Below are 14,453 nucleotides of genomic sequence, written 5' to 3' on the forward strand. Positions count from 1 at the left end.
GTGCTTGATCTGCTGCACATGGGGCAGGCTGCCATTTGTTCTTCCACAAAAGACCAGGGCATTGGAACCTGGGGAGGGAGAAAGAGGTGCCACATGTATGAGGAACATGAGGAAGGCAGGGTCTGAGGTCCTGGCCTGAGGGGTGAGACTGTACAGAACCAGAAGCAGTAAAGATGGGGAATTCAATAAATGCCCAAAGAGAGACAAAACTGGGTGCTTCCTAAGGACAGCAAGGCCTTACGTCTATCCTGGACACTGGTGTCTCAACCAGGTCTAACATCCATAGGGTGCTGAGCCTGCCCCCCCACAGTGTTGCTGTCAGAAGGCAGAGGAAGCTTTTGGGCTGTGCAGTATTTTGCAAGGGTGGAACAACTGGCTTCCCCTCTGCAGCCATCACCCTCCCCACCACCCCACAGGACTCTAAGTGGGCCATAAATGTTTTCAGCATGGCACTTTACCAAGCATATGCCATAAATTACAGTCCCGTGCCGATAATAAGTCAGGTAATAGCGCCACTTTTTTGTCCTGCCAACTGCACAAAAGGTGGCAGAGGGGAGGGAGGAAGGCGGGGGAGACGCCTATTAGCACCAGGCTGGATTTTACACGCGATGGAAAGTGTTTGTTCAGCTGGAAGTGAGAACGGTCCTTAACCCAAGAGCACGCACTAATGAAAACAGACTGTAGAGAGGGGGTGAGGGGCACCGGCACAGAGTAGCAATTCACACTCGGGCACAGGTGCGAGGGCTGCAAGGACCAGGCCTGGGTCAAAGCACCTACGGAGCCTGCTTTTGCTCTGGCTCCATTTCACACCTTTTGGAAACACTAATTGCAGGTTCTGCTTTGCTGTAGGGGAGAACACAGACAGGTCTGAGAGCACCCAGTGCCATGGATTTTGGTGCAAAGCCCACTTGACAAGCTGAGCTAGGGACCTGCCCTGGCCATTTGGCTGGGACAGAGAGGAACCCACTCCAGCCAGAAGCCCTCTGGGCACCACACTCTCTTCTCATCCTTCACCCAGGTGGGTTCAGCCTATTCTCAGGTCTCCAGAAAGCAAAGCCAGGGGATTGCAGCCTGGTTTTGCACTAGCTTGTCCAGCCACCTCTGCCATGAACTCTGCAGGCCCCTCACTGCTCCCACTCCATCACTCTGTGGTAAACACACCCAAGACCCAGAGCCAGCTGCCCAGGCAGAGACACAATGCTGTGAGGGACATCAGTGCCTGAAAAAGCACATCCTGCTTTGTCTGGTGAAAACCAGTAAGTTCCCTGAGAAGAGGCAGTGCTGCATTTCCATTGGTGCAGAGGAGTACAGGGGGAAAGAAAGGACCACGACAACATCAAAGACAGGGCAGAGAATCAAGCAACATTTAGTTATCCAGCCATGTCTGTAGCATGTGACTCGCCAAGTCCCTGAAGCTTATACAATACAACTGCACCAATAGGGAATAAACCAAATTCCTCCAAAATCACCCTCTCAGAAAAGCCCCAGGTAATAAGCCATTCCCTAAGACCACGCAGGTCATCAGGCAGGCACTCCATGGGTGGAAGCAAACTGCCACATGCAAGACCCCTCTGCAATGAACTCTCTTCCTCCAGACAGTCACAAGCTCACACGAGTGTCCCAAAGGTGCCCAACAGCCAGGGACCTCAGTGGACCTGACCCTCCCAGATACCTAATGCAACAGCAGAAGTTGCAGCCAAAGCAAACCAGTAATCATCACACACTGGAATACCTGATGCAATATGCTGAGAGCGTACTACACATGTCACCACACAGCTACATCCTGGTCCCCTCATGGAGGAGGTGGATTAAAGTCATCCAGAAGGGAGACTGCTAATTCCCTCCTAACAAATTCCCTGTCCACGCCAAAAGGATCACCCAGTACCAAAAGCTAACCCTTCTGATGGCGTTCTTGGTAGGACAAGATGACCGCCCACCCCTAGAAGGCAGGAGGTACCATAACTGGGGAGAGGGAAGGGACAAAGAAACAGGAAAAGCTGGCTGCAACCCATCCAACCGAACAGAAAACGTAGCATCTGTAGAGCACTTCTTGGAATCACAGAGAAACATGCACCTGCCTTCATGAGTGTCCCTTTTAGTGTCATTAAAATATCCACCAGCACTCTCCCAGTTCTGGCACCTTTGGCTTTAGCTTCACCCTTATTCCATGAGGAACATCAGCAGCTCATCCAGAGGGGCAGAACCAGGTCTGGCTGCTGCAGGCAGAAGAGAAGGTCATCCACACCACTGGGCAAACCTCCCATTAAGATGCTGGCACGTGATATGAAAAGGATTTGCTTAATTATCTCATGGTAATTCCCAGTTTTACCCACAGGAGGTCACACTTTGCCAGGCTTATCCGCTTTTCATGCAAGCAGTCCTGTGCAAACAGTACTGCTGTGGGACCAGCAAAGCCACAGTTTTACTAGCCCACCTCAAGTTTCCGCCTAAGTCCCTCCTGTGCATCCTCGTATTCTCTGCCAATCCCCCAGCTGCTTTCCTGCCTGCCCGATGAGTGCCAGCCTCCTCTCCAGGGCTGTTGGACACCCATATGGTCAGCCTTCCTGTGTGATGGCCCGTTCCACCCACTCAGCCGTTCCTCACTTCCTTTCCTTTTCTTTTCTTGTTTTCACGTCCTCTCAGTCCCTCCATTGCCCCTGCCAAAAAGACTCCATTACATCCAGTGCCTAGGCCATAACCCTAGCCTGGTTTCATAAAAAAATGACAGATATACAACTGGATGCACTGAAGAAATTCCTGTTCCAAAACACTTCAGGAAAATGAATGCTCAGTTGGAATAGCATCCCCAGACAAAGAAATGGCTCAGTATGAGTTCACCTGTTATTAGTCTTCAGAGAATATAGAGAGAAACCATCTCAAGACACAAGCCCATAGGAAAACAGGCTTCACTGAACACTGCACTTGTGGAACGATCTATTTCATGTCACGTGAAGGTTCTCCAAAACTCAGGGAAGTTGTTGATTGGCAGCCCGATAAACTAATATCCTTCATTTATCCCTAGAAAGCCCTTGCAGGCTCGTTGCCCTCAGTGCTCAGGGGGTCACCAGGTCTTGCTCTTTATTTGAGCTGCTGCAGGGTTTAGTACTTAGAGCCTTTGCATTCCTTGGCTTCTGTAAAGCTGCCAGCAATGAACACCTTTCTCCGGGAAAAAAAGTAGATGCATTCAAACATGTTTTTCATCAGCCATCAACCAGCTAGTCAAGCATGGCTTTCACTCTCACATAGTCACAGACAGTCCAACAGCCTGAGTATGCCATTAATGAGGGTTATTCATATGGCCACGCAGTCTCCAAAGTTATAAGACAGCACACAGCATCCACTCTGTCCACATCATCTGACATTTTTTCAACCTTTACTAGTCCACAGGCTGCTGTCTCCTTTTATCCTGTCATCACAGAGGCCCCACTTCTGAAAGATCTCCCCACATGGATCTTATCTCTGTGCAGGGCTCTGCCTCCTTGAACACTATCCCCTATGGCACCCAGGTTACTGGAATGGTAAAACCATCAGGCAAGGCAGAGACTTTGGTGACAAAAGTGTCACCGTTATACTCCTAAAACATCTCTTGATATTGTACCGCTGAGCATCAGTACAGAATTTTGGAGAGAGCATTCCATTACTTCTACTTTCTGAACGCTGAGAAGAGCTCTTTGGCTAAAGGGTATGTGCAGTTCAAATCAGTTCGCATTTCAGCAGAGAAATTCCTGAAGTCCAATCCATCTCCTTGGACTAGATGATCTCTAGAGGTCCCTTCCAACTCTGACAATTCCATGATTCCGTAATTCCCTGTGCCTGGTCTTGCTCTTCTAAAGCCTGTCAATCCCCAGCTTTGTTCACACCATGTGAACACCTCTCTGCTGCAGTTTCCCTGGAGAAACACAGGAATACCAGCGCTGCTTTACCTCAGAGGGGCACCATGAGCCCAAATATACAGACTACATAGGACCCATGTACTACATTGAAAGGTGCTATAAATACTGAAGACAGATGGAAGCTTTTCATCCTCCTACAAAAGCTTATCAAATAGAGTCACAGAATTACAGAATCATCATGGTTGGAAAGGACCTCTGAGATCACTGAATCCAGCCATACACACACAAAAAAACCCTACAATCTCAGGCACTAGAGCATGCCCTGAAGTGCCACATCTACACATTTCTTAAATCCCTCCAGGGATGGCGACCCCACCACCTCCCTGGGCAGGCTGTGCCAGTGCCTGACCACCCTCTCAGTAAAGTAATTCTTCCTAATATCTAATCTAAACCTCCCCTGCCGCAACTTTAGACCATTTCCTCTGGTCCTGTCATTATTCCCTTGGGAGAAGAGGCCAACACCCACCTCTCTACGACCTCCTTTCAGGGAGTTGTAGAGGGCAATGAGGTGCCCCCTCAGCCTCCTCTTCTCCAAACTAAACATGCCCAGTTCCCTCAGCCTCTCCTCATATGACTTGTTCTCCAGACCCCTCACCAGCTTGGTGGCTCTCCTCTGGACACGGTCCAGCAGCTCAATGTCCTTCTTGTAGTGAGGGGCCCAGAACTGAACACAGCCCTCGAGGTGAGGCCTCACCAGTGCCCAGTACAGAGGCACCATCACTGCCCTACTCCTGCTGGCCACGCTGTTCCTGATACAGGCCAGGATGCCGTTGGCCTTCTTGGCTACCTGGGCACACAGCTGGCTCATGTTCAGCCGGCTGTCCACCAACACCCCCAGCTCCTTTTCTGCTGGGCAGCTTTCCAGCCACTCTGCCCCAAGCCTGTAGCATTGCCTGGGGTTGTTGTGACCAAAATGCAGTACCCAGCACTTGGCCTTATTGAACCTCATTGCATTGGCCTTGGCCCATCAATCCAACCTGTCCAGGTCCCTCTGTAGAGCCTTCCGACCCTCAAGCAGATCAACACTCCCACCTAGCTTGGTGTCGTACTGCCCACACTTATCCCTGTTCCCACACCTCTCCATCTACTTTCATCCTCTTCTAAACCTGCTTTCCTTCCTAGCTTAACTTCATTTAGCAAAGGGAACAGAATCCTTTCTATGTGTGTAAGTGCCCTCTAGGACCGTACAGAACCAAACACAAGTGAATGTAAAATAATGCACTATATTTCCAACTTACATTTGGATAAGCAAATGATTTCTCAGCACAGCTTCTGCAAATGGCTGTCATGTGCTTCCACAACACGAGTTCATGGGTCTCCACAGCAGTATCAGCCAGTCACAAGGAAGCCCTGAAGGAAGCACATATGAACAGGTCTGCTTAGTGCCTTCAACCAGTTATGAGCTAAGCCATTCTTTGAAACAGTGGGACTGCCTTGCCTTCTGGAGCACTAGCCACCACCACAGGCAGGGTACCCAGCACTGCCTGTCTCCACAGTGCTGAGACCCAACTAAACATTTGTCCCTGGCATGATGGATGCTGTGTCTCTTGCTTCTGATCACTGCCCAGTAGCTTTAAGATAAACATGAAAAACTCTCTTAAGACCCCATTTAAAATCCAGTTGCAATGGCTACAACTCCTTTTTGTATTCTATGTTTCATTATCAGGTCTTGTGTTTGCCTTGTGGTCCTTTGTGGCTTCTTTTAGATTGTAAACCTTCCGGGTAAGGGATTTGTTATCTGTTTGGCAAGAGCCTGCATTACCAAGCTGTGTACATTTACAACACCATATAAAAGATTAGTACTTTATTGGTCACTTAAGCATTCCTAGTTAATAATCTTTAATGTGGCAGTTATTTATCCAGTCGTAAACAGAACACTGTTGCCAAGTCAAGTCAAATAAACACTATGGAAGTCCTTCATCTTCAAAATGAACCCATTTCTGTCTGGGGCTTTGCAAGAAACAGTCACATTGTACTGAGCACAAAACTATTCAGGTCTTAGACTGTTCTTAAAGCAACAACTGCATCTAATGCTTGCACTGAGCTTTCTACCTGAAGCCTCTTGCAGGGCTCGTGAACAGTGCAGTCCCCAGGGCAGAACCACAAGCCTGAGGCCTCCTCACCCCACACTGCCAGGCCCAACAGTCCTGCCTGCCTGCACAGGCACCCCTTACCACCACTTGTCACCCTGCACAGCCCCCATCACCCCTCACCACCTCGCATCACCCTCCACAGCGCTACCACCCCTTACCACCACACCGCCACCCCCCATGGCCCCCATCACCCCTCACAGCCCCCTGTCACCCCTCACCGTTGTCCCTCATTCCCTTGACCCTCACAGCCCCCCATCACCCCTCACAGCTCCCCGTCACCTTTCACAGCCCCTTATCACCTCTGTAATCCTTCAAATCCCCCCGTCACCCCTCACAGCCTCCTGCCAACCCTCACAGCCCCTCACCGTCCCCCTGACCCCTCACAACGCCCCCATCACCCTTCACAGCCCCTCAATGTCCCCTCACCGTCCCCCTGACCCCTCACAACCCCCCCATCACCCTTCACAGCCCCTCAATGTCCCCTCACCCTTCAAAGCCCCCCATCATCCTTCACAGCCCCTCATTGTTGCCACTCATTCCCTGACCCCTCACAGCCCCCGAACCCTTCAAAGCCCCCTCATCGCTCCTCATAGCCCCTCACAACCCCCCTTCAACCCCTCACAGCACCCATCACCCCTCACCACCCTCGATCCTTGAAAACCCCCCGTCACCCCTCACAGCCCCGCACCCGCCCCCCTCCAACCCCTCACCGCGCCCCGTCACCCCTCACTGCCCCCCTGATCCCTCACTGCCCCCCACCACCCCTCACCGCCGCCCATCGGCCCTTTCCGCCCCCGCTCGACGATCGCCCTCAACGCCGCAGCCGCCCCGCACGTGCCCGCGCCGCCCGGCCCAGCGCATGCGCGCTCTCATCCCGCCGCCGCCGCCGCGCTCTTTGCGCATGCGCGCGGCGGGCGCTGTCTGCCCCGGTCCCGCTGAGGCGGCCCGACGGGCGCGGCGGCGGTAAGGGCGGCCCCGGCGCGGCTGGGATGCGGTGGGCGCGCCTCCGCCGGCACCGGGAGCCGGCTGGGGGGATGGGACTCGGTACCGGGCGGCGAAACCTCGGCAGCGCCTTCGCGGCCGGGCGGGACCGGGAGGGGGCCTGCCCCGAGTCCGGCCTTCGCCGGGCCCCCTCCGCTGGCGCCGCGCTGGGACTCGCCCCCAGTGCCGGGCCGCGGGTCGGCGGCTGGGGGGGGGCGGGGAGTATCTGAAAGGGAGGGGGATGGCGCGTCCCCGATCCGCTGTGTTCTTGGGCTCTGGAGCCCGCGGTGGCCCCGGTGGCCCTGGCGGGAGCTGTGGGTGCCCGAAGGAGCCGCGCCCTCCCCTCTGCTGCGATCGGGCCCGGGAGGGCTCGGGTTTAGCCTTTGAGCTTGTGTCGGTGCCTGGAGAGTCTGGAAGGCAGTGAAATGGCCTGTGGGCGCCTCTGGGCGTGAAGGCGCGGGTCGGTGCTTTCTGCTGTTACCCTTGATTTATCTGCAGAGTGTGGCAAGACCTGGGGGTGAGGCGAGGACAGACCCTCTGATGGCTGGTAAAGCTCACCCAAGTACTCCCAGTTTATGCTTATTCTGCCGGCTGGTCCCAGTTAAAGGGGCAGTTTATATTCCCATGAAGAGCTCTTTAAACTCAAAGCTGATGTTCTGCAGCTTCTTCCTTGAATATTTTAAAATTTCACAAAAGTAAATTTTTGTTATCGGTTTATTTTCATGTTGGCCTTTATCTGCTCTCTGAAACCTATATATGTATACGCAGCACATCCTTAAGTGGGCGATTGCCGTCGGGATATTGAGGCTCCCAGAATGTTGCCCAACTGAGTGCCGCATTTAGGGTGCCTGCTAGACTTTGCCAATATGTTCCTCGGCCTTTCAGGGCCGATGGACAAGAGAGCAAATAACCCAGTGGCCTTCAGCTCCAGGTGGTGTCTGAGGGCAGCAGGAGGGGTGATGCAGGTGCTGCGTAGCTGTGGTGAGAGGGAAGTAGTTGGTTCTATATCAAACTATGTTATCTTAAAACCTTGTATTTTATGTCCAATTCCTACAGGAAGCTGGAGCTTCTGAAAGCTTTTCTGGCTTACAAGAAACCCCCATAGGATTGTCAGACCATCCAGGAATACCCAGAGCACAGAAATGATATGGATCACATTTAGGACTCTGCGTTGCCAGAAAAGGAAATTCCCAGTTTTTAGAATTTCCTTCTTTGTGCAATCGCTAGCAGTTAGTCTGTGTTGCAAAAGGCTACTCTCTAAGATAGTTAGTTTGCAGTACCAGCACTGATAAGCCGAATCCAAGGTCTCTAGCAACACTTTATGTTAGCTCCTTGTTGCTTCCAAGCAATATGTGATACTTGCGTCCTTTGTAGTTTGCAAAATGGCCATGGATAGTGTTGCACGATCATTAGCTATTGGGGATCTTTGTACTGAATGTCTTTTCTGTCATTAATATTTGAAAGTTTGCAGGTGTTCCTGCAGCTAGAATTTGAACACAAGGGAAAGCAGCTTTCTGCTTCTCTTTTTTTGCTGTTAATAATTAAATGCTGCCAAGTAAATGTTTCTAACAGGCTATCTGTGGACACGTCACGTATTTAAGTACCTCTGCTCTTCCCAGCTGTCTCCTTTTATTGCGACCTTTGTTTTCTCTCCTTGGTTGTCTTTGCTTCTTCATTCTGTGAATTTGAAATGTTGAAAGAGCCTCCTTCTCCTGGTCAGCCTTGCCATTTGGACTATAAAGAGTACTGAAAAAAGGCTATTCCTGTACTAAAATTAGCCTGTCCATAAATTTTAGGCAGGCAAGCAAGCAAAGCAAACCAGTCCACACTGCACATATCTCTCACCGTCTCCAACACCAAGGTTATCGCAATCTGATAATACTACCCTGGCATTTGGTTAGATCATAAGTGCCTTTGCTTCAGTGTCGAAGCCGGATAGAGTTAGTGACAAGCAAATTATTGGCAACAGACCGTGGATCTAGTCCTTGCTGTTTTTCTAGCTCTTCAGAATACGACCTGCCCTGCCTGTTAGCTTGGAGAGGCCGTTAAACCTGCTTGTGTTAGGCTGCATGGTTGTATGCTTTTAGAAGCAGACAAATGTATGTTAACACTCAAGATAGATAAACTGTGTGTTAACTGTCTGAAAGAAAAATAGCTATTTATATTCCATCTACACGTAACCTTGAATTGTGACTGAGAACTAAAGAGCTAAAATTTCTTTTAAATGTCTGCCCAATAGAAGATGCTTTTATTGTCAGGTTTAATTACAATGTTCTGACGCATTTGCATGGGGTGTGTTTGGGGGGGTGTTGCAATGCAGTTTGTCTAAGTAATGCTAGTCTTTAGCCATTTACTCCTTTTGTACTTGACCAGGCAGTCACGTGACCTTTCTGATATAAAAATAGACAGACCTAATTGCACTATATTAATGATTGACTTGCTTGGAGTCCATGTGTATTGGTGGGACTACATGCTGGAGATGTCCAGCTGTGGAATCAACTGTTCTCTAAAAAGAAACAAAAAACAGTTCTCTAAAAAACTGTTCTCTTCAAAAGTTCTCTAATATCAATATATGAAAGTGCTCGTATATGTGGTGTTAACGCTCTTAGGCTTTACTGTATCTCACTTGTTCTCCTCTTGCTTAAACTTTGAAGTTGGAGGACAATTACCTGAGCTTTCAGACATGTTGCAAAAGATGTCTTGTTGATTCCCACTGTCTCAGGAAAGAGACTCAGAAATCTCATGTTTGAGTTAATGCCTGTGTCTGTATTAATGAACATGCTTAATTGTGCTTGAAGTTTATGCAGCTGCAGTATATTAGCAAATATATGTAACTTTGATATAGCTATACTGACATTGGATTATTTTGTTACGTTTCTCAGGGGAAAACAACTTAAGGGCAAAATAACTCATACACAAATTTGTTGTAATGACTAATTTGCAGGAAACTAGAACTGGGTTGTCACAAAATCTGCTAGGCTGAATTTCATCCATTTGAAAAGAAAAGTAGTTCATCATATTAGTTCAAACTCTTCTCCCTGATAGGACAAGGGCCTGGTATATCAACGCTCAGCAGGTCAGCTGATCTAAACCCATACTCCATCACATATCTTCAGAATATAGATATTTTTATTTTGGAACTGGGGATCTAAATACCGTGAGCTGCAGAGCCGGTATTCTAAAATCCCCTACCTGTGCAGCAAATACCTCTATTAGTCCTAGGGAGGGAGATGTTCTTTGGAAATCGCCTGTTCAGTGCAGAATTTTGTACTTCCTGTAGGGAAGGGGCAGCAGGGGGGAGGACACAACACAGTAGTCAGCTACCGTGGGAATATTAGCTAAAAGTGTTTATGACAAAGATTCCACAAGTAGTAATCCTGCTTGTGGTTTTAGAGACTGAAATGAGTTGTTTATGCTGTAAGCACTTGAATAATGGGGTTAATAAGCTACTCTTCTCTATTATGAGAATATTTGCCCCATGTTTTCTATACTGCAATCGCAAGTATGAAGGCTGGAAGCCATACAGGAGTGCAGGCAGATACCTTTCTTTTTTTTATTATTTTTAAGGTGTGGAGGTCAACGGTGCACCTGATGCTTACGGATGTTGCCCAATGGTTTGTTTAAAAAACAGTCTAACTTTTTTATTTCCCGCCCCCACCAGCAGGCCCGGCAGAAGGGTGTAATTCGTAAGAAGATCTATACAAGGACAGGTTCTAAGGTAGGGATTAATAAAAGCACTTCAGTCTCGGGGATGGAGGAGTGTTGAGGTTCTTCGTTTTGTTTGGGGATTTTTTGGTAACATTGTCATTCTGTACAGAAAATGTTTGCCCTGTAACGTTCCATGTGGAGACAAGATTCCTGCTCCTGCTTTACCTTTCAATGTGCTGGTAAGACCTCTCCTCCAGCTGAGAGACTTTGAGTCCATTGGCCAGTGACACTTGGCAGAGGAGTAGGTGTGTCAGATATGTTAATCCCTTTAGGTGTACTCAGAACAAACCTGTGGCTAAAGAGCGCCAAACCCAGCAAGACGGCTTCTTTTATATCCTGTCCTCTGGCCCCTTAACTATCCTAATGGCCTTCTAACAGGGCTAGTCTCCCCAAAGTTTTGTCCCACTAGTAAGACTAGAGATTAGCAATATACACTAATAGAAAGATTATAAACTCAGCAGCCAATCTGTTGTTATAAATACCCTTTGATTTTAAAATCATAATAAAAATAATGCAGGACTAGTTTGGGATTCTACATTGATTAGTTTTTCATTATGAAATGCTGTTTCTGTACCTTTGCTGCTTCAGAGGAGATGTTTGTTTCTACTCTTTCACTTTAATAGAGTGTAACTTTGGAAAGGCTGCAGAAATAAGTATCAAGATGAAGCAATATATGTTCAAGTTCCCTGAAATGCAGCTGTTGGCATTTTGCCTTAGATTAGGTCCGCCTTTAAATTGTAAAGTCTATTTGGAACTGGCTTGATGTTGGTGTCTGAACTCTCTCAAGTGTAGGATAATCTACCCTTTGTTTCGGGAAAGGGGTTATCAGGGATACCAGATTATTGAAGCTTTTCTTCTGAGCAATCTTGGGGGAAAGGGAGAAAATCTGTAGGGTTTTGCAGAGCTGGAAGAAAATAAATTCTGTTTAAAACAATAGCTTTAACTTTGTGGTTTTTATATGCTTATCTTACTGTAGACCCCCTTTTGTTGTCCAAGAGAAAACTTCTACACCCTTAGCGCTTAATGCAGAGAATAATTAAATAGTCTGAAATCATAAGCTTTTCCTGCCCCATTTTTAGATGCTGGCTGAAATTATGGGACCACGAAACTTATCCTGGAATAAACAAGATCTAGTGATAACGGCTGGTGTGAATAGAGTGTCCCTCCCTATGTGCTCACCACAGAGACAAGGAGTGCACGCAGTGATTTCCATTTACTGACTGAGAGAGCAAGGACCTGTGTGCCCGATTAGTCAGGGTTACTGGTTCATCTGCCCATTGTCTAATTTAGGTATCCCTTAAGCTCTCCAGCACTGCCAGATTAAGGCTTTGCATATTCATAAATTGTACTGGGAGGTCTTAAATCAATATAAACAGGTCCTATCACTTAATTTAACAGAAGAATTAAATCTGCATAAGTATCCACACTGATATTTGTACTGCTTTGATTAAGTTGTCTTTTTGTTTCCTTTTAAAGGTAATGTGCAGAACAGAGGTGTTGGCCTGTTTCCTTAACAGACTTTAAATGGCATAGTTTATATTTTGTACATTCTCTTACAAAAGGTTCAGTGTTCATCTGTGTGGACGTGTTTTTGATAAATGTGAATATTGTGAAGAATCTGAATTTAATCACTAGTTTTAAAAATGGGTTAGATATTTGTCTATATTGTGTATATACAGTATGTATGTGTACATGCAAGCATATGCGCAATGTATGTTTTGTGTGTATATGTTTGTATATCTGAATGGAAAGTATATTTGTATTGACAAGATACAGGCTGATGCTGTAATGAGCTAGTTCTGCTTGTATGTCACTTGAACAACAAAAGTAGCCTGTGGCCTGCAGACAAGGCTCCTGCCTCTCCCCAGCCCAACCTAGCAAACATGTTGTCATGGTTTTGGCTGAATTTACCAAAACCGGACCGACAGATGGCCCTTCCCCTCCCTTCTCCCCCCTCCCCCCAAAAGAGGAGAGAGGAGGAGAAAGAGATAAGGAGATTCAGAAGTTTAGAATGAACTAAACTACTTTAATGAAGAATTAATATTAAAATAAAAATAAAGAAGAAAATAATGAAATAGATACAATATACACAAAACCGTATCAAGCTCCCGGGATGACAGTCACGTCACCGACAGGCACTGGGAAAGTCCCAGACTGGACTCAGCGACGGATGGGAACTGGATTCCAGCTCTGGAGTCAGGAACACACGGATCGGGATCAAAGGCGGATGAACAGACAGAGTCCTCTCTGGACGTCGGCCATCGCAGGAAGGGGCTGACCCTTTGATCCCTCAGCTTTTATACTGAGCGTGGGGCAGATGGGATGGAACACCCCAGTTGGTCAGGTTTGGGTCACCTCTCCTGTCCCCTCCTCCCCACCGATGTGACCCCTCTACGTTTTTCCGTTTCCGACCCTCTAAGGGGGCAAATAAGGAAATTGGCTGCCCTTGGTTATTACAGCAATAAGGATAAGCAAGGGCCTCCCTGCACACCATTCCTTGGCACGGAGCACAAACATTGGGCTTATTCTGAGAACGAGCAGTTTTCTCCACAATATGCCGTTAATTTCAGAGAGTTAGAGGAGGCCTAGCCAGGATGTAAAGTTACAGAACAGAAAATTGGTTCGGTTTTACTTCAAACCGGGACACATGTTGTTAAATTCTACAGGGAAAAGGCTACTATTTTATGGAACAAAAGGATAAAAAGAAAAAAAAAAGCCAGTTACAGTATGGTATAGATGATGACTCGGGCAGTGCTGAGGGTGTTTTGTAGGGAAGCGTATGGGGCTTTGGAAAAGGTGTGTTGCATTCTCTTTCTCAGGGCGGTACTGTGGCAGCCTGAGAACTCACTGGGGCTCCTGTGAGCTGGGGGGCTCGCTGTGTTGTAGTTGGGCTGCGTTGGTTGTGGGACCTGCACCCACCACAGTTTGGCACGCGAAGTGTTCAAGCAGCTTAGTGATTGCACCGGTGCACTGTCATGTAAAGACAGAGGAGAAACCAAATGCTTTGTAGAGAAAGCTCCAGGACATGCTGTCGTGATACTTGGTCACAAAAGCAGTTGAAACATGTAATCCCATAGTGTTGGAACTGGTCAGACAGTGGGAGGAACAGGTCTAGGAGGTACGTGCTCTTTAACCTCTGAATGGTTTTCTCATACTAATAAACCCATAAACATTGCCATTGTCTGTGAAATGCTTCCTGGCAAACTTCTCTCTTAGATACCAGCAAAGGTCACACCTTAAGATTGTCTTCTCTTTGTAAAAATCTGTGTGTTTCCATTCATGCTGGCAGCTGCTGTTCTGGGCCTAAAGAAACTCTAAACGCATAAGAAAAAGAACATGGTTACGTGTACTCCTGTAGAGAAGGTTTAGATAGGAGGAAAAGAAATAAATCTGTGTTCAACATAAACAATTGCAGACATTGTGTCTAAAGGGAGAAGCACAGATGTTTAAAGATATTTTTCTGCCAGTAAACGTTTGTAGTGGAAAGAGATCTAGAGGTGATAGACATCAAAGTGGCAGAGAGCATTCAATGCAAAAGAGCAGGAAAATGGATTGGTTTATTGTGTATGGATTTGTTACCGTGTCAGAACTTTTCACTGGCACTTATACTGCATCCTTAGTTGTACATGGTAGACTGTACTTCCAAATGGAGAAAGGTATAAACTTGAGGTGTTTAGGGGGAAAAAAAAAAAAGATGGCTGAAGATTACGTGTTCAGTGTAAAGTTCTTATCAGAGCCAGAGTTTGCTGTTGAAGGGAGACCTATTTCTAGTTATTTC

The sequence above is a fragment of the Numenius arquata genome, chromosome 14, assembly GCF_964106895.1.
Source record: "Numenius arquata chromosome 14, bNumArq3.hap1.1, whole genome shotgun sequence".
NCBI classification, from domain to species: domain Eukaryota; kingdom Metazoa; phylum Chordata; class Aves; order Charadriiformes; family Scolopacidae; genus Numenius; species Numenius arquata.